The sequence below is a fragment of the Phascolarctos cinereus genome, unplaced genomic scaffold (genome assembly GCF_003287225.1).
Source record: "Phascolarctos cinereus isolate Bilbo 61053 unplaced genomic scaffold, phaCin_HiC Scaffold_4;HRSCAF=312, whole genome shotgun sequence".
Taxonomy (NCBI): domain Eukaryota; kingdom Metazoa; phylum Chordata; class Mammalia; order Diprotodontia; family Phascolarctidae; genus Phascolarctos; species Phascolarctos cinereus.
This window is the reverse complement of record NW_027555847.1, coordinates 604,480,573-604,495,408: the sequence shown is the minus strand read 5'-3', so window position 1 is coordinate 604,495,408 and position 14,836 is coordinate 604,480,573. Positions and strand designations below refer to the sequence as shown.

General features: G+C 35.7%; 1 protein-coding gene across 1 annotated transcript in view; it reads right to left on the bottom strand.

Annotated features, from left to right (window-relative positions):
• Window positions 1-14,836, bottom strand: part of EBAG9 (estrogen receptor binding site associated antigen 9) — a 38,247-nt gene that overhangs the window by 22,979 nt on the left and 432 nt on the right. The window lies entirely within an intron of this gene.

The window sequence follows — 14,836 nt, the reverse complement described above, 5'->3', positions numbered from 1 at the left end:
AGACCAAGAAATAACAAAACAAAATATAAAGAATGAAAAATAGAAGAGACTGTGAAACATCTCATAAGAGAAACAACTGATCTGAAGAACAGATCAAGAAAACATAAGAATAATCAGACTATCTGAAAGCTACAATCAAAATAAAGATTCTTGATACAATAATACAAGAAATAATTAAAGAAAATTGTCCTGAAGTGTTAGGACAAGAGGAGAAAGCAGAAATACAAAAAAAGCCACTGATCACCACCTGAAAGAGACCCTATGAGGAAAATCTATGGGAATATCATAGCCAAATTCAAAACCTCCAGGTTAAGGAGAAAATATGAGCAACAAGGATAAAAAAAACAAAAACAATTCAGATATGGCAGAGTCACATTTAAAATTACACAAGACCTAGTAGTGGCTACACTAAAAGAGGGCAGGTCTTCAAACACTATATATCAAAGAGCAAAAGAACTGGAGTTATGGCCAAAAATATCATACCCAGCAAAGTTAAGTATAATCTTGAATGAAAAAAAAATGTTCAATGAATTAACAGACTTTTAGGACTTTATTGCAAAGAACAATATAAAATTTGACAAACAAGATCCAAGAGAAATATAATGTAAACATCAAAAACTAATTATAAGGTACTAAATATAATGATAAACTGTTTATTTTTCTTATATGAAAATGTAAACTGTTATGCCTAAGATTGTCATTACTAATTGGGTAGTTTGAAAAAGTGGGGGGAGAGCTGAGTATGATGTGATTCTAAAACACAAAATGATGTAGGAAAAGGTAAAAAAGAGTAATTATCTCATACAAATGAAGTGCAAGAGGAAGAACTGATACAGAGAAATAAGATGGGAGAAGAGGGCAGGTAGTTCTGGAACCCTACTCTCATCAGGAATGGGTTAAAGAGGGAACAATACATACGTGTGTGTGTATATATATATACATATATAGAAGGGTATAAAAGTCTTCTAAATTCAGAAAGAAATAAGAGGGCAAAGGAGGGACAGGGAATAGGATGGGGGGGAATTTTGAAGGGTGTGTACATTAATGGGAATGGGATAGAAAGGAAAGAAGATATATATTCAGAAGGGTATAAACATCTTCAAATTCAGAAAGAAATGATGAGGGAATAGGGTACAGGGAGACGATAATGGAGGGATAGTGGGGGGGATAGGTTAAGAAATAGGAGGCTAAGGTAGTGGGTAGAAGTAAAGTAGAGAAGGGAGAAGGGATAGGAGTAGGGTAAGAAGAATAGTGAGGAAAACAGAAAAAAGGAAAATATACAACAAGTAATTATACTTTAGAATGTGAAATGGAAACTGACAGATTAAAAATCTGAATTCAACAATAGGCTGGCTTTCAGGAAATGCTATAAAAATGACACAGTAAATATAAAGGTCAGGAGCAGAAAAAAAGCAGGGATAGTAATCACAATCTCCAAGTTAAAGCTAAAATCAGATTTAATCAAAAGAGAGAAACAGGTAAACTACACTACGTGTCAGCTATATTAATCAATAGTTTTAGACCATATAAAATAACTAGACAGCATAAAAAAATTGAGTATACCTGCCAAAACAGACATGGGAACTACACAAATATAAACACAAAATACCTTTTATACAAAGTTAGATCCAAATAACTGAAGTAATATTTATTCTACATGGGTACGTAAAGCCAATACAATAAAAAATGATAATTTTACCTAACGTATTTGTGTAATGCCATCCCAATTAAATGACTAAAAATTTATCTTACTGAGTCAGAAAAAATAATAATTAATAATAGGATTTATTTGGAAGAATACAGAGTCAGGAACTTCAAGGAAACCAAGGGAAAAAGATGTAAATGAACTAGATTCAGTAGTATCAGATCTTAGATCGTATTATAATGTGAGAGCAGTGTTGAAGTGTAAAAGGGATAATTTTGGTTATTTTAAATTAAAATTTTCCTGTAGGAATAAAATCTATAAAGCCAAGAATAGAGGGAATGAAGAAAATTAGGGGAAAAACTCATAGACAACCTCCCAGATAGAATGTGATTGGGTGGGGATATTGTTGCGGTGTAGGAAATGACAAGATGGTGGATTTAGAAAAATATGGAAAGACTTGGACTTATGAAGGAAGATATATACTATCCACCTTCAGAGAAACACATGCCAAGTGGAAATAAAATAATACGGCTTTACGTATATGCATGAGTTTATATGTGTGTATATATGTGTATGTTTATGGATACCTATATTTATGTATGGATATATGTATGTGTGTGTGTGTGTGTGTGTGTGTGTGTGTGTGTGAGCGTGCACGATAGCCATGCTTAATTGTAGCTTCCTTAAGGGCTGGGGGGAGTAAGCGGGAAAAACGTAAAAAGTGTGTAGCAGAGGGCAAAAGAAAACACACAAAGAAGCAAAGAAAAGATGGACACCTTTGAAAATAATATGTAGTCTAATGCATTGCTCCAACCACTCTGGAGACCAATTTGGAACTATGCCCAAAGAGCTGCAAAATTATGCATGCCCTATGATCCAGCAATACCAATACTAGGTCCGTATTTCAAAGAGATCATCAAAAAAGTGGGAAAGGACCCACATGTACAAAAATATTTATAGCTGCTCTTTTTGTGGCAGCAAAGAATTGGAAACTGAGGGGATGCCCATCAACTGGGAAATGGCGGAACAAGTTGTAGTATATAAATGTAATAGAATACTATTATGCTATAAGAAATAATGAGCAGATTTCAGAAAAAACTTGGAAAAACTTAATGACGCTGAGTGAAGTAAGCAGAACCAGAACATTGTACAAAGTAACAGCAACACTGTGCTATGATTAACTTGGATAGACTTGGATCTTCTCAGCAATACAACTATCTAAGACAGTTCCAATAGACTCATGATGGAAAATACTTCCACATCCAGAGAAAGAACTATGAAGTCTAAACACAGATGGAAACATATTATTTTCACCTTTTTTGTTGTTTTTTCTTTTTCTTGGTTTTTCCCTTTTGTTCTGATTCTTCTTTTACAACATGACTAATGTGAAAATATGTTTAATATGATTGTACATGGCAGATTGCTTGCCATCTTATGGAGGGAGACCAGAAGGAGGGAGAAAAAAGTTTGGAACTAAAAATTCTATAAAAGTGAATTGTGAAAACTTTCTTTTCATGTAACTGTGGGAAAAATACTATCAAAGTTCAAAAAAAAAAAAGAAAAAGAAAAAATAATATGTAGTATTCATAATATAGGTTTTCTTCAAATGGAAATTTATTGCTTTATATTGAATCCTCTCATGTTCTGCTGTGTACATGGCAATATATTTTTTCTTTTCTTATTTAGTATTTAAGTTTTTAAAAATTTTTTAAACTATTTAAAAAATTAGAATTGGCCAAAAAGAAGTTAATGATTCCATGAAACATGAAAAAACAAAACAAAGTCTAAAGACTTGAAAAAGTAAAAGAAAATATGAAATATCTCACAGGAAAAACAAAGGATTTGAAACACAGATCAAGGAGAGATAATCATGGACTACTTGGAAAAACTATGAAGGAAAAAAAAACCTGGCCATCATATTTCAAGAAATTATAAAGCAACACTGCCCAGTTATCTTAGAACTAGAGGCGGAGTAGAAACAAAAAGAATTGACAATTCACCTCCTGAAAGATGCCTCAAAATGAAAACTCCAAGAATATAGTAGACAAAATCCAGAATTTCCAGATCAATTAACAACAACAACAACTGAAAAGTCAGAAAGAAAGAATTAAAATACTGAGGAACCACAATCAGAATTTAGCAATCAATCAATCAACAAACACTTATTAAGTACCTATTACATGCCAGGTGCTCTGTTAAGTGCTGGGAACAAAAAAGAGGCAAAAGAAAGTCCCTGCCCTTAAGGAGCTTACAATCTAATGGGAGAGACCACATACAAATATATGCAGAGGAAACTACGTACAAGACAAGTAGGAAATAATTAACAGAGAAAAGGCATTAGAATTATGAAGGGCTTGAGGAAGGTTTCCCGTAAAAGATGGAATTCTAGTTGGGACTTAAAGGAAGTGAAGTGGGACAGCAGGCATGGAGGATAGCCAGAGAAAAGTGCCCAAAAGCACGAGTTGAGGGGCAGCTAGGGCACAGTGGATAGAGCACTGGCCCTGAAGTCAGGAGGACCTGAGTTCAAATGCGGCCTCAGACCAAACTTTTGACATGTACTAGCTGTGTGATCATAGTCACTTAGCTCTAATTGCCTTAAACAAACAAACAAACAATCAAACAAATAAACAAACAAAAGCATGAGATTGAAGTGTCTGGTTCATGGAACAGCCAGTTCTATTTAACTGAAGAGTAGGTGGTGGGGAGCAATACATACTAGAAAGGTGGGGGGGGGGACCCCCTCAAGGGCAGGCTAGGTTATGAAGGGGTTTGAGAATGCCAAACAAAGGATTTTTATTTGCTTCTACAGGCAAATAGGAAACCATTAGAGTTTTTATAGGGGGAGACACAAATAACCCCTCAGAACTTTATCATCATAAGGAGTCTTAAAGGGAGTGTAAAAAACAGAGAGCCTTAGTATGATTTTATATCAGGATGATATCAAAAGAAGAATAGAAAAGTGAGGAAGAGGAATATACTGGGAGAGGGTTAAAAGGAGAAGAATGGGGAAAATTACCTCACATAAATGGAACACATAAGGAAGAATTTAAACAATGGAGAGGAAAGTGGGCAGGAGAAGTGAGAACACTTAAACTTCATTCCTATCTGAACTGATTCAAGGAGGGAAGGACATATATTCACACAGTTGAGTACAGAAATTCATTTTACCTAACATGGAAATAGGAGGGAAAGGTGTTAAGGTAAAGAAAATAGGAAGTGAAAATAAAAGAGGGTAGATTAAGGGAGGCAGTGCTCAGAAATATAACAAACTCTTGATAAGAGGACAAGGTAAAAAAAGAGGAGAGGTATAAGAAAATAGGAGGAAGGAAATATATAGTTAGTTAGTACTCATAAATGTCAATGTGAATGGGAGGAACTCACCCAAAAAACCAGAAGATGGCAGAATGGATTAGACATCAGAATCCAACAATATGTTGCTTACAAGAAACACATTTAAAACAGAAAGGAGCTAGAACAAAATCCACCACGCTTCCATTTAAATGAAAAAGGAAGGAGTGGCAATCAGTGACTTCAAACAAAGCAAAAGCAAAAACACCTAATTAAAAGTGATCTACAGGGAAGCTACATTTTGTTAAAAGGTATCACAGACAATGAATTAACATCAATACTGAACATATATGCATCAAATGGCATAGCATCCAAATTCTTAAATAAAAAGTTAAATGAGGTATAAGATAAAACAGAAAGTAAAATTATACTAGTGAAAGGCCTTAATTTACCCCTCCTGGACCTACATAAATGCAATCATAAAATGAAAAAGGAAAGATGTTAATAAGATGAACAGAATTTTAGAAATGTTAGACATGACAGACTAACGAAGAATACTGAATAACATAGAAAAGAATATATTCAAGTCTCAGCTAATACATGGTACCTTCACAAATAACTGACCATGTATTAGGGCATAGAAACCTCACCAACAAAAGCAAAAAAGGAGAAATATTTAAATGCATCTTTTCCTGAACATAATACAATAAAAATTACATTCAATAAAGGACCTTTGAGGAACATATTAAAAATTAATTGGAAACTAAACAACAATCCTAAAAAAAGAGTGGGTCAAAGAACAAATCACAGAAACAATCAACAAATTTATTAAAGATCAAGATAACAATGAAATAACACACCAGTATTTGTAAGATGCAGGTAAAGTGGTACTTAGGGGAAATTTTATATTTCTCAATGCTTATATCAATAAAAGAGAAAAACAGTAGATCAAGTAATAGGGCATACAACTGAAAAAAAAACTAGAAAAAAAGTTAACCCCCCCCAATTAAAAAACAAAATAGAAATCTTGAAAATAAAAGGAGATTAGTAAGAATGAAAGTTTAAAAAAATCCATAAATAAACATTGGCTAATCTGATTTTTAAAAAAATAAAGAAAATCAAATTACCAATATAAAAAATAAAAAGATAAACTTACAATCAAAAAAGAAAAAAAATTAAAGCAATTATTAGGAGCTATTTTGACCAACTACATTCCAATAAAATTGATAATCTAAATGAAATAGTTAATATTTGCAAAAATATAAACTGCCAAATCAACAGAACAGGAAACAGAATGACCCTCCCCATCTTAGAAAAAAAAATAAACTGAACAAGCCATAAACAGGTTCTCTAAGGAAAAAAAAACCTTAATTTTTTTAAAATTTATAAGCAAATTATGCCAAAAATCTAAAGAACAATTAATTCCAGTATTATACAAACTATTTGAAAAAATAAGTAAAGAAGGTGTTCTACCAAATTCCTTCTATGACACAAATATGGTCTTGACACCTAAATCACAGACAGTTAAAACAAAGAAAATTATAGACTATTTTCCATAATGAATGTTGATGAAAAATTTAAAATACTAGTAAGGAGATTATATCACAATATATCACAAAGATCATACACTATGACCAGGCTGGATTTACATTAGCAAATGCAGGGCTAGTCTAATATTAGGAAAACTATAAGGATAATTGACCACATAAATAACAAAAGCAACAAAAATCACGATTATCTCAAAATATGTAGAAAATTCTTTTGACAAAAAAACACTAATTCCTGTTTAAAAAAAAACAAAACAACACTAAAAAGCACAGGGATAAATGGAGCTTTCCTTAGTATGATGAGTTGTATCCATCTAAAACTATGAGTAAGCATTGTTTGTAATGGGAATAAGCTAGAAACCATTTAAATAAGAACAGGGGTGAAGAAAGGATGTACATTATCATTTTTGTTGTTCTTTCTTTTTTTTGGAGGGGTAAATTAAGGCCAACTATCTGTGACCCCATTTGGGGGTGTTCTTGGCAAAGGTATTGGAGATACTTGGCAAAGATATTGGAGTGATTTGCCATTTCCTTCTCCTGCTCATTATACAGATAGGGCAACTGAAGCAAAGAGGGTCAAGTGACTTGCCCATGGTCATAGAGCTAGTAAGTGTCTGAGGTCAGATCTGAACTCAGGAAGATGAGTCTTCCTGACTCCAGGCCCAGTGCTCTATCTACTGTACCATCTGGATGCCCTATCCACTATCACCATTACTATTCTATACTGTACTAGGAGTGCTAACTACAGCAGTAAGACAAGAAAATGAAACTGAAGGAATAAGCATAGGCACAAAGGAAACTAAGCTATCATACTTTCTGCAGATATCATGGTTTACTTAGAGGACCCAAAAGAGTCACCTTAAAAACTAATTGAAATAATTAACTACCTAAGCAAAGTTGCTGGATTAAAAATAAACCAAAATAAACTTATATAAAATCATTCCCATTTCTGCACAGTACCAACAAAATCCAACAGGAAGAGATAGAGAAATCTATTTAAAATAACTACAGAGAGTATAAAATGTTTGGGGGTCAATCTGTCAACTTACACACAGGAACTTCACACTAAGGCACCTGAATAATTGAAGAAATATTAATTGTGTATGGGTAGCTAAGCCAAAACAAAAATGACAACACTACCTAAATTAATTTATTTTTCAGTATCATGTTAATCAAAATACCAAAGAATTACTTTATAGAGCTAGAAAAAAATAACAAAATTCATCAGGAGGAATAAAAGGACAAGAATATCAAGAAAACCAATGGGGAAAAAATGGGAAGGGGGCCTAGCTGTATAAGATCTCAAACTATACTGCAAAACTGTAATCATCATAACAAGCCCCATTCTTAGATCACTCCCACCATTTCTCACCCTTGCTCCTGAACACAGGTGCTGCTGAAAGAAGGGGGAGAAAATCAAGAAACTCTTCTGACTAGATCCTCAACAACTTTGTTACATAAACTCCACTGGGCCCTCAATGATCCTAGGCAATCCTACTATTAGCTCATTATCTCAATGGCTAGAGCAGCTCTTCCAAATTTCCTCATCCCTCCTCAAATCTCCCATGGCCCCTCTCTCCCCCCACTCTCCAGTGAGAACTTTTCATCATATTTTATGGAAAAAATTGGGGACATTTACCACGAACTCCCTCTTCTCCCCTCATCTCCTAACACTAAGATACCTTCTGCCACTACCTCCTCCTTCACTATTGTCTCACATGATGAAGTAGCCTTACTTAGTTATTTACCAAGGCTAATCTCTCTACTTGTTTAAGGAATCCCATTCCATCCCATCTCCTCCAACAGACTGCCTCCATTGCCATCCCTACTCTTTAACTTATTTCAATTTCTCTCTCTCTCTTTCTGTTCATTTCCTCCTACCTACAAACATGCCCATGTCTCCCCTATCCTGGAAAAACCTCACCTGACCTTCCCATACCTGTTATAAGTCCTGTATCTATCTTCTGTCCCTGGTAAAATAAACTGCTCAAAAAGGCCATCTATTATAGATGTTTCCACTTTCTGTCCTCTTCTTAATCCCTTACAATCTGGCTTCTGTCTGACCTTACAATTCCATAGAAAGTGCACTGTCCAGAGTTACTAATGATCTCTTAGTTGACAAATCCAATGGCCTTTTCTCAATCCTCATTCTTCCTGACCTCTCTGCAGCCTGTGACACTGTTGATCACTCTCTTCTCTCTAGGTTTTCATGACAAAACTCTCTCCTGGTTCTTCTCCTACCCATCTGACCACTCCTTCTGTGTCTCCTTTTTTGGATCTTCATCTAGATTAGGTCTCTAACCATAGGTGTTCCTCAGTGTTCAGACCTAGGCCCTCTTCTCTTCCCCCTCTATACCACTTCACTTGGTGATCTCATTGGCTTTGATGGATTTAATTAACATCTCTATGCTGACAATTCTCAAAATCTATATATCCTGCTCCAAACTCTCTGCTGACCTCAAATATTGCATCTCCAACTCCCTTTCAGACATCTAGAACCAGATGTCCAGTAGACATCACAACATGTCCAAAACAGAATTCATTTCCCCCCCAAACCCTTTCCCCCTCCTACCTTCTCTGTTACTGAAGAGGGCAAAACATCCTCCCAGTCTCTCCAACTAGCAACCTAGGAGTTATCCCTGGAATCCTCACTATCTCTCATTCTTTCCCCATTTCTGCTCTGATGTCAAGGCCTGTATATTTTACTTTCACATCTCTCTCCTCTGACACTGTCACCAGTCCCAGATAAGCCCTCACTACTGCTTCTGGACTACTGCAATAACCTGCTAGTGGGTCTGCCTTCCTTAAGTGTCTCCCAAATCCAATCCATCCTCCATTCAGCAATTGAAGGGTTTTCCAAAAGCACTCATGTCTCGCCCTCCTACTCAATAAAACCTCCAATGGCTTCCTACTGCCTCCTCACCTTTTATTGGAAGCCTCCTCCAACCTCTCTTAATTCCAGAGCAAGGACTGTCTTTTGCCTCTTTTTGTATCTCTAGGGCTTAGTATTGTGCCTGGTACCTAGGAGGTACTTAATAAATGTTTATTGATTGACTGGTACTAGGTAAGAAATAGACTGATGAGTGGAATAAATTAGGTACACAACATACAGAAGCAAATGAGTTTCAGTAACCTAGTGTTTGATAAATCCAAGATTCTACCCATTAAAGTAAGAACTCACTACATGACAAAAACTTTTGGGAAAACTGGAAAGTAGTCTGGTAGAAACTAGGAACGGACCAACATCTGACACCACATACAAACATAAGCTCAAAAGGGGTTCATGATTTAGACATAAAAGGTGATAAAATATGTAAATTAGCAGAGCAGGAAGGAAATTACCTGTCAGATCTATGGCTAGGTGAAGAGTTCATGACCAAATAAGAGATAAAGAGGTTCACAAGATGTAAAACAAATAATATGGTAGAAAATTAAAAAGCTTTCCATCAACAAAACTAATGCAGCTAAAATTAGAAGAAAAACAGAAAACTGGGGCGAGGGGAAAAGGGAAATCTTTGCAGCAAATTTCTCTGATAAGTGCATCATTTCTAAGATAAATAAGGAACTGAGTCAGACTTACAATAAGAGCCATTCCCCAACTGATAAAAGAGTCAAACAGGCAATTTTCAGAAGTTAAAACTATAACTAGTCATATACAAAACAAGCTCTAAATTTCCATTAGGTGTTCAGTCATATCTGACTCTTCATGACACTATCTGGGGTTTCCTTGGCAAAGATGCTGGAGCGGTTTGCCATTTCTTTCTCTAGCTCATTTTATAGATGAGGCAGACAGGGTTAAGTGACTTGCCCAGGGTTACATAGCTAGTGTCTGATGCCAGATTTGAACTCAGGAAGACTAGTCTTCCTGATTCTGGCACTGTATAGCACTGTACCACCTAGCTGCCCAAATCTCTATTAGAGAAACACAAATTAAACCAATTCTGAGATACCACCTCATAGCCCTAAGATTGGCTAAGACGACAAAAAAAGGAAAATGATAAATGCTGGAGGGCATATGGGAAAACAGACACATTAATGTATTGTTGGTGGAGCTGTGATCTAGTCTGACCATTCTGGAAAGCAATTTGGTACTATTTCCAAACTATGCATAGCATTTAACCCAGCAATATTGCTACTTAGGCTATACTCCAAAAAGAACAAAGAAAGAAGGAAAGGAGATGTGTATGTACACACACACACACACACACACACACACACACACACACACACACACACACACACACGCTTTAATCAAAGCTCTTTTTGTTGTGGCAAAACATTGGAAACTGAGGAATGTCAATCAACTGGAAAATTGCTAAACAAGTTGTGGTATTTGAATATAATGGAATACTATTGGGTTATAAGAAAATGATGAAGGGGATGGTTCAGAAAAACCCAGGAAGATCTATATGAACTGGTACAAAGTGAACTGAGCAGAAACAACAGAACAATGTGCACAGTAATAGCAATACTATAACAGTAACGGAACCTGAAAAACTGAGTAATTCTCATCAACGCAATAGCCCGATACAATTCTAAAGGACTCATGATAAAAGATGTTATCAAACTCCAGAAAAAGAACTGACAAACTCAAGGGGGAAGATAGAACCATATTTTTCCCTTTTTCTTCCTTCCTTCCTTCTTCTTCTTTTTATTTTTTGGAGGGGGGGGGAACATGGCTAATGCAGAAATCTGTTTTGTATGACTATACATATTTGTAATAGGTTTTATTTCTTTTGCCTTCTCATTGAGTGAGGAGGGGAGGGAGAGAATTTGGAACTGGGGGGGGAAGTCTCTGTGCTTTAAAAAAAAAAAGAAAAAAGGAAAACGCAAAAACAGCTTAAGAGTCATTCATATCTTAAATCCATTATTTTAAAGGGATTACTTGCCTGATGAAAGCTAGCAGAAAGCAGCTGCATACAAGGAACTGGAATTCTGAATGGGGGAGAGAGCTACATTTTCAGCAGGGTAGCTTTGAAAAGACAGACAGCCAATTAAGAGTACTTTGTGCTTGAATGGCAAGAATTAAAGGGGGTGATGCAATGTTCATGATTTTTGAGGAGGTTACAGAAGAAACCATCACAAAATCAAGTTATATCACATTTCAGGAAGAGCACTGGACCACCTTTAGCCCAAGGCAACTCATTTCTCCTCTCTGAATCTCAGTTTCCTCAACTATAAAATGAGAGAATTAGACTTGAACAGTAAGGTACCCTCAACCTCTAAATACATGATCCTATGACCTCTACTCTACAAAACCACCCTGGTAATCCCTACAAATGAAAAGTACCCCCTACCTCTCCACAGGTCTGATATCTATAAATAAAAACACAACTCTTTTCTTCTGTACTTTAAAAATCAAAAAGCATTGCTTTAAAACAACCCTATGAAGACAAAGATATTAGATAGAAGACAAAGATATTAAATGACTGGCCCAGGTATTTAGATAAGAATTAGATAAGAAAGTCACTCCTCACTTCAAATTCACTGTTCTTTCAACTATGCCTTTTCACTGCTTCCTCTCTATTAGTTCACATTCAAGAAACATTTGATGAACTGAATAACCAGAACTAAAGAGTAAACCGGACATATAGCTAAATTGTGTTTACCTACTGAAACCAATTTGGAAATGACAATTGTTACTCATGGCAAAATACAGGTAATACAGGTAGGTACCATTTGTTCCCCACACTTTGCTTCCCAAACGATCAAGAATTTCCTCATTCCATGCTAACTTCATCTTTATTATTAAAGATGCTACTACTGAATTTGGTGGTAATAACATATTTGCAGCATGGCAAAGTGGATAGAGTTGGTCTGGAAGGCAGGTTAACTTAGTTCAAGTCTTGCCTAAGTGACCCCTAGCAATTCACTTAGCCTCTCATTGTTCTAGGAAACTTTCTAAATAAAAGTCAACATCATAGGTGCTGACCAGCATTGGTTAAGGTAGTTTCCTTCCTTATACAAGAATTCTCTAAGCCAAAGATATCACTGATCAAGTCCCTATCTCTAATATATTTGGTATACTGAATTTTGCAATATAACAAAAGCATCATATAGTCTGTGAATACTTCAGCACAAGCCATCTTATCAAGAAACTCGAGTTTGTGCTACCCATTCATACTTCTTTGCTAGCATTAAAGGTATAGAATTTTACTTTCTTTAAAATACACTATGATATAACTTTATGCTCCAAAACTTTTTGGCACCAACTCAAAAATTTAGGACTCAGCAAAAAGGGGAAAAATTTGTCATCATTCCATAGTCAATAAGATATATACAACAGTTACTAAGCATACAGTTGACACTCATAAAATGTTCTGAATTAAGCTGAAACAAATTTTGTTCTACATGTGCATGGAGATCCTGCCTAAAGCAAAAATAGTAGGTAGAACTGTGCTAAGTAATCAAAAGGATTTTAAAACCCTCAAAAGCTGCTTTAGTATTTGTAGGAAGCTAGCACGGATGGACAGAGTTATTTTCTATCTCCTTTAAATGTGCAATAAGCATACCTGTCAGGATCACAAAAGTATAAGAACAACTCAAGACGTTATTTAGTATGTACTCTACTACACTCTTCTGGAATATTTCTCATGTAATTTCCATGAAAAACCTAACATTTAAAGCAAACTGAAACCTATAAAAAGCATATGCTGTTGACAAAGTCCTATATAATGATTAAAGAAGGTACTGTTTTCTTTTCCAAGTAATAGCTCTAATACATAGAAGTATTGAATGTTACTCATTTACGTGAATGCCAGACACAAAACTATCCAACTACTAAATCTCATTCAAATCAGCACATCTCTCTAAAATCATGCTCACTATTTTATTGAAATTTTTGAAATTCAGTTATAAAATGAGATAAAAACAGGCCAATTAAGTTATTTTTTGTCTTAAGCCACTTTGTAAAAAAATAAAAAGTTACTAATCCAAATTTCTGATGGGTTTACTCTAATAAGTCACCTAGATCGTTAACACTTCTATTTTTAAGAAACCAATAGGAACGTTATACTGAGAAAGTAACACTAAAGGATGTTCAACTCCAAAACCAAAAGAAAAAAAATGGCATCACAAGTTGAAGGTTCAAATTTACCTTTTGCCTAGGTAACCGCCAGCAGAAATCAATGCATGCACATAAAATAACTAGAATTAAGCTGTCAATGTCACTTCGAAGAGTATTTTCTATCTGCATTTACCAACCCATAATTCAGAGTTAAAGATGCATTAAGTAGAATCATTTTTAGTAGAAAATGAATTAGACACTATGTCCTGTGCATTGTGGTTTTGTAATCTTTATGCCAAATTAAAGAAATTACGTGATCAAGCACAACATAGCCCATTCCTACTTTTGTAGCACTAATACATGTCCCTCATTTTATGGGTCAAAAAATGAAAAAAAAGAAATGAGTTAATGCAGCTTCTTAGAGAAAGGGGAGTAAAATATTGTGAAATTAAACAGGCCACCTAGAAATAAAGATGATAGACTATCAGAGAGAATTTGAAACGCATTTTTGGGCATGGTCAATGTGAGAATTTCTTGCCTGACTTTGTTTTTATGATACAAGGGTTCTGCATTTCTCTCTTTCTCTGTCATTTTTATTTCTTTCAAGTGGTTAGTGAGAAGAGAGGAAAAGGAAAAAACATGATAACTGAAGAAAAGTATTTTAAAAAGTCCAAAAACTTAGGGAATTACTGAGTCTATTAATCTCCCGGAAGTATTTTCAGGAGACCTGTGTTCCAGTCCTAGCCACGTTTTTTGCCAAAACTCACACAGGGAGTCAAGCCACTAAATACATGCCACCTCAGGGTTCTTCGTAAATCTGAAGAGGGCAAGATTAAAGTTCTTTAATCAAAAGCCAAAGAGCCCTTTGAGCTTTTCCGAAGTGATTACTGGCAAAACATAATCCTAACGTCTAGCAACACCTTTACTCTTAGGAGCTCCATTTGCTTTAACCCAACAACGTACCTTAAAATGGGGGGGGGGGGAAGATAGGGGAGAGCGTCTGGGGAGCTATTGTAGCTACTTAATCTAAAGCTAGACAAAGTGACATTTCAGGTCCACACACGCCAATCAATGCCCGTGCACGCAACATGAGGGAAAATGCCCGGCTAAGGAAACAAGGGGGACGCACAACTAGAAATAGCTGGCAGGGGCCAGGCCAGCTGGCTGAGGGCACAGAGCTAGTCCTGGGGCACTGGGTGCTGTTGGAAAAGCAGCCCCACATTTTTAAGAGGATGTGTTTTGTTATGGGGGAGGTTAAGAGCAAAGTGAGGTGTCCCCTAAAGAACGATCCCCCTTCCAACCCCAGGGCTACGTAAAGGAGCTAGGATGCTAGCACCTCTCCGCAGCGAA